The following is a 17,313-nucleotide window of genomic DNA, read 5'->3' as shown; positions in this document are numbered from 1 at the left end:
ACAGGGAGCCTAGAAATAAATCCATACATATACAGTCAACTGATCTTTGAAAAGAGTGCCAAGAATACAGTGGGGAATAGTCTCTTCAACAAATAGTGTTGGAAAAACTAGATATTCACATGCAAAAGAATGAAATTGGAACCTTATTCACAAAAATCAACTCAAACTGAATTAAAAACTTAAACGTAAGACCTGAAGCTGTAAGACTCCTAGAAGAAAACATCAGGGAAAGCTTCATAAGATTGATCTTGGCAATGATTTCATGAGTATAACACCGAAAGCACAGGTGACAAAACCATACATAAACAAGTGGGACTACATCAAGCTACAAAGCTTATGTACAGCAAAGGAAACAATCCACAGAGGGAAAAGGCAACCTATAGAATGGGAGAAAATATTTGCAAACCATATATCTGAGAAGGGGTTAATCTCCGAAATATATAAGGAACTCCTACAACTCAATAGCAAAAAACAAGTCTCAATAACTTGATTGAAAGATGGGATAAAGACTTGAATAGATTATTTCTCCAAAGAAGACATATAAATGTTCAACACATATATGAAAAAATGCTCAGCATCACTTATCATCAGGAAAATGCATATCAAAACCACACTGAGATATTACCTTACACCTGTCAGGATAACAATGATCAAAAAACAAAAACAAAAGGCATTGTTGGTAAGCATATGGAAAAATTGTAACCCTTGTATACTATTGGGGGGCATGTAAAGTGGTGCAGCCACTGTGTAAAACAGTATGGAGGTTCCTGAAAAAATTAAAAACAGAACTACCATGCAATTCAGAAATCTTAATTCTGGATGCTTATTCAAAAGCTTTGAAATCAGGATCTCAAAATGACATTTGCACTTCCATGTACATTGCAGCATTATTCACAATAGCTAAGATGTGGAAACAATAGAAATGTCCACTGATACATAAATGGATATAGAAAATGTGGTATATACATACAATAGAATACTATTCAGCATTAAAAATGAAGGAAATTCTGCCACATGTGACAACATGGATGAACCTTGAGGATGTTATGCTAAGTGAAATAAGGCAGAAACAGAAAGGCAAATACTGCATGATTCCACTTATATGAGGTATCTAAAGTAGTCAAGTTTATAGAATCAAAGAGTGGAATGGTGGTTCCTAGGGCTGGGGGTGGGGAGAGAAAATGTGGAGTTACTAATCAACAGGCATTAAATTTCACTTAAGCAATATAAGTTCTAGAGATCTGCTGTAGAACATATATATAGTCAACAATAATGTATTGTACACTTAAAATTTTGTTAAGAGGGTAGGTCGCCTGTTAAGTGTTCTAACCAGAGTAAAATAAAATTAAGGGAAAAAACCCTCCTGGGATTTTGTTTTGATTGGATTGAATCTAAAAATCAGTTTAGGGAGAACTTATATCTTTATAATATTGAATCTTCCAATCTGTGAATATGGTATATATCTCCATTCATTTAGGTCTTTAATTTTTCTTGGTAATATTTTATAGTTTTTTATGTAGAACTCTTGTACACCTTTCATTAGATTTATTCCAAGGTATTTGATATTTTTGAAGCCATTTAAAATGTTACCTGCAGTTGATGCTGTGATCCATTTCCTCAATCCATGTCTTGGTGGAAGAAAATTGTCTCACCCAAGGAGATGCTTCCTTCCAGGGCATCCCGCATCCAGTCAGTGCCTGATTAATGAGGAGGTATAAAGGCTTGCCCCTTCCTCCCCAAATCCAGAAACTTTTGAAGGGCCATACCAGCTCCAGAGCTACCTATGAATTGGGCTAGGGTCTTTTTGGGATTGCTTTTTTCCTCTTACACATATGTTGATCCCAAAAGCACTTCCTAATAAAAGTCATGCTTGATAATCTATGTCTCCCAGTCTGCTTCACAGGAAAACCAACCTGGGACCATATCATTTTGAAATCTCATTTTTAAATTGCTTCTGGCTGATGCTTAGAAATATAGCTTATATATTGACTTTGTATGCAGCATTGTGCTGAACGCTTTTTTTTTTTTAATTTTTCTTTGCGGTACGCGGGCCTCTCACTGTTGTGGTCCCTCCCGTTGAGGAGCACAGGCTCCGGATGCGCAGGCTCAGTGGCCATGGCTCATGGGCCCAGCCGCTCTGTGGCATGTGGGATCTTCCCAGACCAGGGCACGAGCCCGTGTCCCCTGCATCGGCAGGCGGACTCTCAACCACTGCGCCACCAGGGAAGCCCTGAACTCATTTATTAATCCCAATAAATTATCTGTAGGTCTTGTGGATTTTCTATATACACTATCACACTGTTTGTGAAAAATGACAAGTTTTTTTATTTTTTCCTTTCCAATATGTATACTTAAACATGTTTTTCTTACCTTATTGCACTGTCTTGAACCTTCAGAACTGTGTTGAATAGAAATAGTAATAGCAGGCATCTTTGTCCCATTCCCAGTCTAAGAGGTAAAAGTGTTTAACATTTCACCTTTAGGTATAATGTTTGCTGTAGTTTTCTGTTTAAGTTTTTTCTAGTTCTTTATCAATTTAAAAGTTCTTTTTTAGTCCTGGTTTACTGAGAGTTTTGTTTTAATCATGAATGGATATAGCATTATATCAGATGGTTTTCCTGCATCTATTGAGATAATTATATGATTTTTTCCCTTTATTCTTTTAATGTGGTGTTAAACCAACTTTGCACTTGTGGGATAAACCATACTTAGTCTTGATGTTTTACTTATTTAGGACTTTCAGTTTATTTTATAATTAACTCAGGTTGTCATATTTCTTCTCATATACAAAATGCAAAGCCTAGAAATTAAGGCTTTGACATTCATATAGAATCACCTGTAATAATCCTGTTTGTTTAAAGAATATCCATTTGCAAACATTTACAGTGGGTGACAGTCTACATTATGTCCTATTTTTCGCTACATTCAGCACTTACCTTAGGTCCATTCTAAGCATTGATATATAATATCATAATTCTGTTTGAAATGCATAGTTATTTCTTTTTCTTGATTTCATTTAGTTGTATATATTTCTGATCATCTGAATATTTATTTTCCTTATAAAACTATATCATCAACATAAAGAGATGCTTGAGATTGCCTCAGTATTCAAGTTTGCTTGTTTTTCTTTTTCCCAGCTTTTCTTCAGTTGTCCTAAATGTAATGTATTATTTATTTTATATATTGCTGAGTTGGTTTGCTAAAACTTCATTTAGGATCTTTGCATCTATATACATGATTGAGATTAACATGTAATTTTCCTTCCTCATCAGGTTTGGACAAGGTCAAAATGTTCTTGTAAAATTAGTTGAAAGTGTTTCTTTTTTATGTTTTGTCTGTACGAGTTTATGTAATATTAGTAATATTTCTTCCTCAAATGTACTGAAGCGTCTGGGCCTGGAATTTTTTGGGTGGAGGAAGGGGAGATTTTAAACTCTAGATTTGCTATCTTAATAGACATAAGATTTTCAGATTTTCTGAATTTATTCAGTTTTGGTAAGTTTTGTGTTCTAGAAATTTATTTAGCAAAAATTTTGAATTTATTCACATAAAGAGTTTCATGATATCCTTGCTTATCTTTTGTTTAATTATGGTAAAGTATACATAACATGAAACTTACCATTATAACCATTTTTAACTATACAGTTCAATGGTATAGAGTACATTCATAATGTTGTGTACCCATCATCACTCTCTATTTTCAGAACTCTTTCAATCCTCCCAAACAGAAAATCCATACCCATTAAACAGTAAATTCCTATTTCCCCCTACCTGTGGCCACTGGTAGCCTCTATTCTACTTTGTCTCTTTGACTTTGCCCATCTTAGATACCTCATATAAGTGGAATCATACAATATTTCTTCTTTTGTGTCTGTGTTATTTCATCAATGTTGTAGTATGTATCAGAATTTTATTCCTTTTCAATGGCTGAATAATATTCCACTGTGTTTGTGTGTGTGTGTGTGTGTGTGTGTGTGTGTACACCATATTTTGTTTATCTGTTCATTTGTTGATGGACATTTTGGTTGTTTGTGTCTTTTGGCATTTGTGAATAATATTGCTATGAATATTGGTGTTCAAGTATATGTGTCCCTGCTTTTAGTTCTTTTGTGTGAAATTGGTGGATCATATGGTGATTCTGTTTAATTTTTTTGAAGAGCTGTCAAATTGTTTTCCACAGTGGCTGCACTATTTTATATTCCCACAAGCAATGCACAGTTTATTCCATACCCTACCAACATGTGTTCCAATTTCTCCACATCCTCACCAACACTTGTTGTTTTATATAGTTCTGAAAATAACTATCCTAATAGGTGTGAAGTCTTTTCTCATTGTGGTTATCATTACCTGTTTTTAAAACTGTGTTTTAAAATAATTATAGATTCAGAGGACTCTTACAGTGGTGTTACAAAGAGATCATGTGGATCCTTTAGCCAGTTTCCCCCTTTGGTTAAATCTAATGTAACTATAGTACAATATAAAAACCAGGAAATTTATGTAGATATAAAGTATGTGTATAGTTCTATCATTTTATCACATATAGATTTTTGTAGCCATCATTGCCAAATACAGAACTGTTTCAGCACTGCAGAGGTATCCCTTGTGCTGTCCCTTCTATTCACATCTCCCACTCCCTATTATTTCTAACCCCTGACAACTAATCTCTTCTCCATCTCTATAATTTTGTGATTTTGAGAATATTATATAAATGGAATCATACAGTATGTTAACATTTTGAGGTTGGCTTTTTTTCACTCAGTATAATGCCCTTGAGATCCATGCAAGTTGATATGTGTATTGGTAGTTTGTGTACTATAGTGTGTTTAATCCATTAACCTCTAATCTGTATGATCTGTAGTGTTTTCCCCTTTTCATTCCTGATATTGATTATTAGTGTATGCTCTCTTTTTTCTTGGTTAGTCTTCCAGGAATTTATTGTTTTATTAGTTGATTCACACTATGGATTGTTTGATTTCTATTTCATTAATTTCTGCTATTATCTTTTAAATTTTCTTATTTCTACTTTCTTTGGCTTTAATTTGCTGGTTTAAAAAACTCTTATTAATTTCTTGAGAAGATGCCTACATCATTCTTCTTTTCTAATATATGCATTTTAGAATATAAATTTTTCTCTAAGCACAGTTTTAGCATGTCATATAAGTTTTGATATACTGTATTTTCATTATTCAGTACCAAAAATATTTTCTGATTTCCATTGTGGTTTCTTCTTTAGTCTTTTTAAGTTTGTTTATTGATTTCCAAACATGGAAATCTTTTTGTTATTGATTTTCAGCTTAATTCCATTGTGGTTAGAGGACACCTCTGTATGATTTAAAGTATTTGCTATTCATGGGAACTTCATGGCCCAGTATATCGTCAATTTTTATAAATGCTCTGTGTGTAGTTGAAAGAATATATGTCCTGTAGTGTCAAACATGTATCAAAATGTATCAAGCATTTGTCTACCTGTTCTATCAGTTGCTGAGATATTTGTGTTAAAAATCTCTCATGATATAAAAGTTGAGAGAACTCATAAGAGTAGATGGAAGAGAATTTTCTGAGATTTAAAAAAATTTAATCAGGTTCAGCTGATATGTTTTCCTGATGCTTTTCTATTTTAATCCAGTAAACCGAATACATGAAATAAAAATTTCTCATGATAATTATGTATTTATCCATGTCTTCTTTTAGTTCTGGTAATTTTTGATTCATACATTTAGAGGTCATGTTATTAGGTGCATACAAATTTAGTACTGTTATATCTTCCTGTTGAATTGAACCTTTTATTATTATGAAATGTCCCTGTTTATCTCTAGTAATGCATATTACCTTAAAGTCTACGTTGTTTGATATTAATATTGCTTCTTTCTTTTGGGTACCATTTACATGATATATCTTCCATCTTTAAAATATTTAACTTTTATGTATATTTTAAATGCATCTCTTGTAAACAGACATAATTTCCTTTTTTAATTCAGTCTGTCTCTTTTAACTGGCACATTTAATCAATTTTCATTTAGTGGAATTAATTATATATTGTCTTTAAATATGCCACACACTGTTTGCATTCTATTTATCCTGCCTGTTCTATGAACCTTTTCTCTCCTTATTGCATTCTTTTGGATTTTTTTACTCACTTTTTAAAATCTTTTGTTAACTTTGTAGATATACATTCTTTTACTATTGGCTTAGTAAAGATTACAGCATGCATTCTTTTTTTTTTTTTTTTTTTTGCGGTACGCGAGCCTCCCACTGCTGTGGCCTCTCCCGTTGTGGAGCACAGGCCCTGGACACGCAGGCTCAGCAGCCATGGCTCATGGGCCCAGCCGCTCCGCAGCATGTGGGATCCTCCCGGACCAGGGCACGAACCCGTGTGCCCTGCATCAGCAGGCAGACTCTCAACCACAGCACCACCAGGGAAGCCGCACAACATGCATTCTTGACTTATACTCTGATATAAATTAGTTCTTTGACCTCTTCCTATACAGTGAAAAGGCCTTATTTACCCCCTGCTAGCTATATGCTATTGTTGTTTTGTAATTTAATTATCTATATAATTTAAACTGCACATAACATTGTTGTTATTGTTTTATAGTCAATATTCATTTAGATTCCCCCTATGTCTACCCTTTTCCTTACTCTTCATTCCTTCTTTTCTTCCCAAGCTTCTGTCTGGGATAATTTCCTTTTGCCTAATAACACCCTTTAACATTCTTTTTAATGTGTTTCTGCTGTTGATTTTGTTTGTTTGTTTGTTTGTCTGAAAGTATGTCTTTATTTCACCTTCATTTTTGAATGACATTTTTACTGGGTATAGAATTCTAGGTTAGCAGTTATTTTTCTTTCAAAATTTTGAAGATACCCTGTCATTTCTTACTGGCTGCTATTATTTCTTCTGGGAAGTCAGCTGAAAATTTTATATTTGCCTCTTTGAAGGTAATGTGCCCTTTTTCTCGTGCTGCTTTTGATGTTTCTATTTATCTTTGGGTTTTAGTCATTTTACCATGACATGCTTAAGTGTGATTTTCTTTGTATTTATCTTCATTGGGGTTCAAAGAACTTGGATTTGTGGCTTTATTGTTTTTTGTCAGTTTGAAAAATTCTCAGTTATTATCTCTTCAAATGTTGTTCCTGCTTTATTCTCTTTTTACTCTTTTTAAGATTCAGTTACAATCTCTTTAAGAAATTTTCTCTGTCTCTGATGTCTCTTAAACAACTTTTTTCTAAATTCCATCCTTTCTTTTCTCTGTATTTCATTCTGCATATTTTCTTCCGACTTACCTTCCAATTCATTGATTCATTAGCTTTGTCTAATCTGTTAAACTCACCCACTGAACTCTTAATTTCACTTCTCACATATATTTTTTATTTCTAGAATTTCCATTTGGTTCTTTTAAAAAATACTGTTCATTTCTTTGCCATAATTTATCATTTAGTCGTTTCTTTTTTTGAACTTACTAAGCATAAGAATTTGAAATTGAGATAATTCTATTATCTCAATCCTTTTAAGGTATATTTCTTTTTTTTTTTTTTTTTTTTTTTTGTGGTACGCGGACCTCTCACCGTTGTGGCCTCTCCCGTTGCGGAGCACAGGCTCCAGATGCGCAGGCTCAGCGGCCATGGCTCATGGGCCCAGCCGCTCCACGGCATGTGGGATCTTCCCAGACCAGGGCACGAACCCGTGTCCCCTGCATTGGCAGGCGGACTCTCAACCACTGTGCCACCAGGGAAGCTAAGGTATATTTCTGTTGTCTATTGTTTCTCTTGATGGTCTATAACTTTTCCTTGTTTCCTCAAATGCCTGGTTAGTTTTGGTTGAGTGGCAGACACTTTATATGAAAAACTATAGTAGAGATGGTTCGAGGCCTCAGTTGTTTTCATTTTTATCCAGAAAGGATTTATGTTCACTTCTGGCAGGTGGTTATGGGTAGTAACAATCCCATATTACCTTAATCCAATTTGAGACTGAGATAATTTGAAGCTGTCCTTTATTTTAGACTTCCTTTAAGTATCTTTCCTTTCTCAGTTGGAACCGAACATCTGAGGGTTTTTCTATGGTTCCCCCTCATGATGGGCCCTGAATTCCTAGTTTTGCTATTTTAGCTCCATGAGCCTATCAAAAGCTCTGCTGTCTCTAAGCTGACTCTTCTGTGATGAGCCAATGATCTGGGGAGAAAAACAGCCTCTCTGAGTTTTCCTTTTATCCTGAATCTTGGCTCCATAATACTTCATTGCTTTGTTAAAACGTGGATGCCTTTAAATATATGTATTATGTATATTTTATCCCTGTTTTCTTATTGTTTTCAGCAGGAAATTTGGTCTGAATTACTTAGTCTTCCATTACTAGAAGCAGAATCGGTTAATCATTCCTTCAATAGGTATTGATCATCTCCTATGTATCAGGCACTGTACAAAGCAGTGAAGAGGCAACTGTTGAACTTGTTAGAGAGGATTTTTGCTATCATAGAGTTTACAGTCAAGTGAACAGGCGATTATAATACAATATGATAATGCAATGGTAACGTTAATCATAAGATCTGGAGCATGAAGGAGGAGTACTTGACCCAGACTTTTGAAATCAAGCAATGATTTCTGGACAAAGCATTTCTGAGCTTAGACCTGAAAAATTAAGTAAGAGTTATCTATGATAAGACTGTTTTAGGCAGAAGGATTAACATGTGCAAAGACTTGGAGGTGAGAGATAACGTGGCATATTCAGGGAACAGAAAACTCAGCTCCTGTAAAGCTACAGTTATCAAGACAGTGTGGTACTGGCATTAAGGATAGGCATATAGATCAATGGAATAGAATTATTTGTTTACAAACAACCCTTACATTTATGGTCAACTGATTTTTGACAAATGTACAAAGATTTCACTGGGAGAAAAGATACTCTGTTCAACAAATGGTCCTGGGACATTTGGACATCCACATGCAAAAAGATCATCATAGACCCTCACTATGCACTGTACCCCCAAATTAATTCAAAATGTATGATAGGCTCAAAGGTAAGTGCCAAAACAATAAAACTTTTAGAGGAAAATATAGGAGAAAATCTTTTAGACTTTGGGCTTGACAAGGATTTCTTAGGTACAACACTGAAAACACAGTCCAAAAAAGACAGAAATTGATATACTGGACCTCATCAAAATATAAAAACTTCTGTTTTTCAAAAGAAACATTAGTACATAAATGTGACAGACTAGGAGAAAATGTTTGCAAAACAAATATTCAATAAAGAATTTTTATCCAGAACTTACAAGGGACTCTTAGAATACAATAATAAGAAGGTAATCCAAATTTTAAAAATGGGCAAAAGAAACAAATATTTCAGCACAAAAGATATTCAAATGGCTAAATAAAAAATACACGAAAAGATGCTCAACATCATTATCCATCAGGAAAGTGCAAATTAAAACCAGAATGAAAAGAAAAAAAACAAAAAAACCAGAATGAAGATAAATACGTTGTGATCTCACTGATATGTGGAATCCAAACAAAAACAAGCTCAAAGATACTGAGAACAGATTGGCGGGTGCCAGAGGCAGAGGGTGGGTGTGGGTGAAATGGATGAAGACAGTCAAAAGGTACAGTCTTCCAGTTATAAACTAAATAGGTCATGGGGGATATAATGTACAGCATGGCAATTACAGTTCATAATACTGTGTTACATATTTGAAAGTTGCTAAGAGAGTAGATCTTAAAAGTTCTCATCACAAGAAAAAAATTTCTGTAACTATGTATGGTGACAGATGTTAGCTAGACTTACTGTGGTGATCAGTTCACAGTACATACAAATATTAAATCATTATGTTGTACAGCTGAAACTAATACAATGTAGTATGTCAATTATAACTCAATTAAAAAATTTTAAAAAAAATACCACAATGGAGTTACCATTTCACATTCACTAGAATGGCTATAATGAAAAAGACAATAAGAAGTAGAGGTGTTGAGAAGTGGAAACCTTTATACACTGCTGGTGGAAATGTAAAATGATGCAACTGTTTTGGAAAACAGTTTGGAAGTTCCTCAATAAGTGAACATAGATAATAAGTTACCTCATGACCCAGCAATTCTACTCCTAGGTATATAACAAAGATAATTGAAAACATATGTTCACACAAAAACCTCTACACAAGTGTTCCTAGCAGCATTATTCATGATAGCCAAAAAGTGGATCAACTCAAATGTCTAATGGGTAAACAAAATGAGGCATAATATTCTCTACAATGGAATATTATTCAACTGTAAAAAGGAATGTAGTACAGATACATGCTACAACATGGATGAACCTCAAAAATATTACACTAAGTGAAAGAAACCAGCCACAAAAAAAACATAATGCATGATTCCATTTATGTGACATGTCCAGAATAGGCAAATATGTAGAGACAGAAATTAAGTTTGTGGATACCTGGTGGAGGAAATGGGGATTAAGTGAATATAGGCATGAGAGAGCTTATTGAGGGAGCTTGTTGGAGGGATGAAAATATTCTAAAACTGATTTACCACAGTCAGGGTGGTTGCAGTGGAACTGAAAGGAAAGGAAACGATGGAAGAGATAGCATGCTTATATAATTTGGTAAAGTTACTAAAAATCACTGAATCACTTCAAATGGGTAAATTCTATGGCACATGAATTATATCTCAATAAAGCTGTTATTTTTAAAAGTGTAAGGCACATAGAATATGGTCAATAAGTGTGTAAGAGGTATTGGTTGTTTCTGTTACCTATCTTTAGAGGAAGAGAATGTTCAAGACTGTTCACCCCAATTACCCTGAGATCTATCTCCCCCTAATCGATGTGTCCAGGACACCAACCCAGAATCAACTCGGTAAGGAGCTCCAGGGGTGGGGATTTGGTCATGTGTAATTTTAAAAAGCTAAAGCTCTATAGGTGATTCTGGTGTGCACTCTAGGGTGAGAATCTTTGACTCATGGAATTGTGCATGGCTTGGTATGGTTAGAAGCCAGAGTGCATATGGGCCCAATGGCTACTTGCATTAAGGTGGGCATACAGTAATCAGGAATCTTGGCACAGAATGACCTCTGTCTCTGTTTCTCTTTCTCTTACTCACTCTGTCTGAAATAGCTAGCTATTCCCAAGTTCTACTAAGAATCTTTTCCAGAATTGTAGGGTTAAAATATATTATACAGATCATCTATTGCAGTGGTTCTTAACCAAGAGTGCATCTTAGTCTTACCTAGGGAACCTTTTCAAAATGCACATGTGTCTGACCACACTCAGACTTATGTCATCAGAATTTTTAGAGTGGGACCATGAGCATTTACTGTTTGGATGAAAGGCTTCTCGGGTGATGCTGATGCTCATTTCACTTGAGAACTAAGGCTGTAAAGGAAGAAATGAAGGAAAGAGTATAAAGGAGATAACATTTGGTTCCCTGTGACTAACTTCAGCTCCCCTGTTACGGATCATTAGGTCTTTATCTGTGATACTACCTTTGAAGACTACTGGACCGTGATGCTTAATGAACATCTCTGTAGAATACCATTTGGGAAATCAATTCATAAACTCTGTGTCTTTGGGGGAAGAGAGGGATCTCAATTGCCAATTCCTCAGCCAGATAATAGTCCTGTGTGCTTGGAATAGCCAAGGGAGGAGGGTGGTTCCTTGTCTCCTATGGCTTCATGGGGACTCCCCTGCTGCTAGCTGCTGGAATTACTTTAAAATTATAGGCTGCTGAGTAAACTTCCCCATGCACATCCACCTGTCAATGGGCCTGCACTTCAGTGATGAAGAGTAATTTTTATTGGAGTGATGGCATACAGCAGGTGTTGAAACTAAACAGCCATAATGAAATTGATTTTCAAAAGACTACTTCTGAATTTTATTTTGTGGTTTGTGGGTTGTTATTCGTTGCATCCTGCCATGCCAGTGGTCTACAGGGGCAGCAATAGCTTGAACATTTGTAAGGTTTTGGATCAATCCACATGGCTCTGTGCCTAGAAGCATTACATGCTTCTAAAGCACTTTTGCTGTGTAGTCTAAATGCTTAGTCTGGGGAAACTGAAGGTGTTTTTGTTTGTTTTTTTTGTGGAAGAAGGTTCTTAACACTTGTCATGGTTAGTCAGACTGAGAGGAAGAAAGAAGAGGGGCATAGTTCATGAGTTCCCGTGACTCAACCACGCCTACACTGAGTTCGTATTATGTACAAGACACACTGCTAGTGGGGATTCTATTCCTTAAAGATGATTTAGCTAACAGAGTCAACCAAGGAGTACAAACCTACGTTGTTCTTAATGATGTTAAACAATTCCTTTTGGTGCAGTTTGTTTCTGCTTGGATTTCCAGCTGACATCTCAAATTCAATAAGTTAAACTGGACTCATCTCCATTCTTCCCCTCTCTGCACCCCCCACCCCAGCACACATTCTCTCAATCATTCAGGCATGAAACTTTGGAGGCTTTTTTATTCACTTCCCTTTTTCCCTTGCTACTCGTATTTGGCAATCAATTGCTAAGTTGATTCATACTCTGTGGGGTTGATTTATACTGTTCATGATATCTCTTGATTACTCCCTTCCTTTCCAGTTACTCTGCAACTACTCTGGTTGTGTTTGGCATAGATGATCTTCAAGGTCCCTCCCAACCAAGAAAATTTGTGATTCTGCCTCAGTTCCTTATTACCTCACTCCTGCAGTGGTTGTCCAGTTGAGAGTTGCTTTATTCTCTACTCCATATGCACACCTCAGCTAGATTACTTTTCTTCAAGTGCCACTTTGTCATGTCACCCCTCCTCAGAAATCTTTTGTGTCTCCATACTGCCACTCTTCAAACTTCTTAACCTGGCATTCTAAGCCCCTCTGTATTCGGGCTTGAGCTGCTCTGCCACTCTTCTTGCTACTCTGCATCTGAATCCTGTTCCATCCAGACTGGTCCATTCATAGGTCTCTCACATTCTGGCCTTTGTTTACCCATTCCCCAAAGTAGGATGTCCTTTCTTCCAACCTGCCTCTCCGATCCCTTCAGGTCTTCACAGCTCAACTTAAACCTTACCACTAAAGTGAATTCTTCCTTGCCTACCCATCTCAGCACTTCTCTAAACCCCTCATTTGACACTACGTTATGTTGTAGGTTATCTTGTTCCCTCAAATAGATGGGAAGGTTTTCGAAGGCAGAGACTGAGTGTTATACTTCTTTGTATCTTCTACAATACTGATCTGTACTCCTTTAGTTAAATATGAAAGTAAATCTTAACATATTAAAACATTCTCCCTAATATTGGACTCTAAAACACAGTTGTACTCATTTATTGAGGGGAATATCATGCTACCTTAAGGATCGGGTGATTTTTAATGGGGTCTGTCACTAAGGCTTCTTTTCTTTTAGAGCCCTGCTTAAGGTTAAACACCCTCACAGAAGGCATATTGGACCCTAGAGCCTCCACCTGTAGTTCCTTTCCTTCCTTCACATCTTTAAAAGCCTTCCATATAGCAGGCATTCATATTCCACTTTGACCTGCTATGTACTTCTTGATTTCCTCAACCCAGCAAGTTTTTGCCTTTACAATGGCTTTGGAATTAATCTCCCCCACATGATAGTAAAGGTACCTCAATTTCTTGGCCTTCAGATTCTAACTGATTTGCCAGGTCATGGGAGGCTCCATACCGTATTTTCCTTTCAAGTCAAAGGCCCTTCTCCATCATATATCAGAGTTCCCTAACCTTGACCTTGTTTGTATTTTTAACAATATCTCATTTAATGTGTAAATATGGGTAAGCACTTAAGGCAAGGGCTCTCCATATCTTGTATAACACGAAATATACCAGTGTTTCCAATAATAAAGGCCTAGGGAAAAGCCAGAGTTGTGGTTAGGTGCGTGTGCACCTGTTGTGAGTGTACGTATGTGTGTGTATTTGTGTATGTGAGAGAGAGAGAGAGAGAGCAAGAGAAATTGATTGTGTTTGTATGCATTTAACTATTAAACACTAGAATTCTATTCATTGGGAAACATTGTGTTATATATCACAGCTGTGTAGTTAATATAATTTTGCCTTTTGACATCATGCCAGTAAAAGAAATTTCAGAGTTTTTCCCATCTTTTAGCATGACTCACAAAGCATATGGTTTGTGACCTGAGGATAATGACATTATAACCAACCACAGACAATGTGTATATAGACTGAAATTTGTGCCATTAAATTATTTAATTAAACAAATAATTACTCGGTTCGTACGGATAAAAACATAAGACTAAGTAGTACTACTATTTCATAAAGTACTCTTTCACACTTTCAATTAACTCATTTTCTTCTCAGCCCCTGCCTTTATCTGCTCATTCACAAAGCCTTGCTTCCACCTTCGAAACCAGAGTTGCCTCATGCATGTTTTGGTCTGTTTTAGAGATTTGTATTGTCCGGGAACTTGTGGAAAGAGTACTGGAATGAATTCTGGCTCTTCATTTAGCCAATTAGCACATTTCAATGTCCTTAATAGTAAAATGGGAAAGGTAATACCTTCCCTATCTCCTTCACAATGTTTTTCTGAGGATCAAATACAAATATATGTAAAAAATATAAAACTGTCCAGTTATTATTTAGAGGGCTTATTGATAAATGTCTTTTTGTCTCCTTAATTGTGTAAAACGTTTATTCTGATTGTTACCTTATATATTCCATGTATTTGTCCCATCTGTTGACAAAAATTCACAAGAATTGTTGATGGCATTGCGATTCTTCGAGTTACATGCTTTTATTTGTACTTCTTTTTTATATTTGCAAATGCTTTCTTTCAGCCTGGCCATGTGATAGTTTCTTTCCGTATGTGGTAGAAGGAGAACTAGACTGGAAATTGGGAGGCAGGGGTTCTGGTCCCAGGTATGAGCCTAGTTGTTCTTCCCTAGTTAAGTTGGGTCACCTTAGGTAGGTCACTTCACCTTTCTGGCTATCAATTTCCTTACCTGTAGAATGTTGGAAATTGAAGTTGGTGACCTATAAGATCTCTTCTAACACTAGCAATTTTATCACTGCAGCTAAATTGAATCCCCATTGCTCCCCCTCCCCCTTTTTCTTACCCTGTTCCTCCCCTTGAGAATCACTGGCATAATAAATATAGTCCAAATGCTTTAGCTAGCCATTCAAGACCCACATCAATGTTGGTTTGCCAGCATTATCTACTATTCATAATAGAAACCACCAGTTATATATAGGTTGGTTTTCTTACTGCATATTCCTACTTTCATTGTCACTTGTATCATCGCTCCTGTTAAAATTCTCTTTTTGATGGTAGAATACTCCTCATCTTTAAGGACAGGCTTAAATTTCACTTTCCTGTGAAGCCTTTCCTGATCACTTAGCCCTTAGTGATTTTTTTTCTATTTCATCTGACCTCAAATCAGCATTTATGACATGCCAGACACTCTACATGGCATCGTAGGAGATAGAAAGATAAAATAAGCCCCTGACATTAGAGAGAAGCTGAAATTGCAAATTAGCATTGTGAGCAGAGGGAACAGCATGAACAAAGACTTAGAGATAGTAGAGTGGAGGGTGTGTTTGGGTAGAAGCTTAGAGCCCGTTGACCGTACTTATTTGGTCTATATATTGTCTAACAACAGTTCTTGTGATAGTATGCCACCATATGATATGAAATTATGGTTCATTTGTTATTTATTGGCTACCCAGGTTCCATTTCCTTTTCTTAATAGTACTGCAGTTTCCTTTTGGAGTAGTCCGTCTCCATTATTGGGTAGTTTTGGTGGTATGGGAAATCCGGTGCCTGTATTCCACAAAAGAAGCCAAAAGGATCTGGTCTTTCTTCTTTATTACCCCAATAAAACTGAAGAGCAGTGGCCACATGATGTAAGGTCAACCAGCTTACATTCTCTTTTGGACCTGGCTTGACTTTTTATCTTACCTCTCTAGATCCTTTTACCTATCACTCCAATCACCCTCTTGGAATCACCCTCAAGTCTCTTGACTCCTTGTCCCTAGTTCTCCCTGCCTTGACAAAGCCCCCAAAACTGTAGGTGTTCTATTCCCCTCACTCACTGGAACACGTACAGGCTGAACTCCATTTGCACCCACTCTTATTTTCCTATCTCCATAGAGAAAGTATGTTCCTTTGGTCCAAGACCAGTCCTTTCACCTAGGCTTTGGATCCTCTCCCTCCCACTTTTTCAATGATCCTTTCTATATCAGTCATTTTCTTTCCCTCCTGTATCTTTGAACGCTCTCAAATGCCTTTTTCTTCTTAGTATATAATCATGTTCACATCTCGCCATGGTAGGGAAGAACTTTCTTTGATCCAACATCTCACCCAAACTACTCTGTTTCTCATTTCTCTTAATAGTCAAGCTTCTGAAAGGAATGGAATAAACTTTCTGTCTACATGTTAACAAGTCATTGATTCTTTTTTTTAAATTGGGGTATAGTTGCTTTACAGTGTTGTGCTAGCTCCTGCTGCACAGTGAAGTAAACCAGCCATGTGTATACACATATCCCCTCCTTTTTGGATTTCCTTCCCATTTAGAGCACCAAGTAGAGTTTCTTGTGCTATAGAGCAGGTCCTCATTAGTTATCTCTTTTATACCTAATGGTGTATATATGTCAATCCCAATCTCCCAATTCATCCCACCACCCCCTTTCCTGCCCTGGTGTCCAGACGTTTGTTCTCTACATCTGTGTCTCTATTTCTGCTTTGCAAATAGGTTCATCTGTACCATTTTTCTAGATTCCATATACATGCGTTAATATACGATATTTGTTTTTCTCTTTCTGGCTTACTTCACTCTGTATGACAGTCTCTATGTCCATTTGTCTCTACAAATGACCCAATTTCGTTCCGTTTTATGGCTGAGTAATATTCCATTGTATATATGTACCACATCTTCTTTATCCATTCATCTGTCGATGGACATTTAGGTTGCTTCCATGTCCTGGCTATTGTAAAAGTCATTGATTCTTCATTTTCGTATGTTTAGGTTTTTGTGCCCTCCTCATCACTGAATCTATTTTTCCTAAGGTCACTAATGACCTCCACATTGCAAAATTCTTTTTTTTTTTTACATCTTTATTGGAGTATAATTGCTTTACAGTGGTGTGTTAGTTTCTGCTTTATAACAAAGTGAATCAGTTATACATATACATATGTTCCCATATCTCTTCCCTCTTGCGTCTCCCTCCCTTCCACCCTCCCTATCCCACCCTACATTGCAAAATTTAATGGGGTTCTTGTAATCATGTTTCACTTTCTGTCATGTTTGATATTGTCCAAACCTTTATTCTCTTTTTTATTTGTTATTTAAAAAATTTTTTAATTATAAGTAGAGAAAGTCATTTGACATTTTGA

At 36.2% G+C, this 17,313-nt stretch overlaps 1 protein-coding gene across 1 annotated transcript in view; it reads left to right on the top strand.

Annotated features, from left to right (window-relative positions):
• LOC149744292 (ectodysplasin-A-like) overlaps positions 1 to 17,313 on the top strand; it is a 29,405-nt gene extending 12,092 nt beyond the window's left edge. The window contains exon 2 of the mRNA XM_022561060.2: positions 1 to 17,313. This exon is cut by the window's left edge and continues 11,250 nt beyond it. The gene's annotated coding sequence lies outside the window, so the exon portion shown is untranslated.

Source organism: Delphinapterus leucas, chromosome X (genome assembly GCF_059928025.1).
Source record: "Delphinapterus leucas isolate spDelLeu-1000000601 "Yukka" chromosome X, BTC_Dleu_Yukka2, whole genome shotgun sequence".
Classification (NCBI taxonomy): Eukaryota; Metazoa; Chordata; class Mammalia; order Artiodactyla; family Monodontidae; genus Delphinapterus; species Delphinapterus leucas.
Note: the sequence above shows the minus strand (reverse complement) of the source record. Positions and strands in the feature narration are given on the sequence as shown.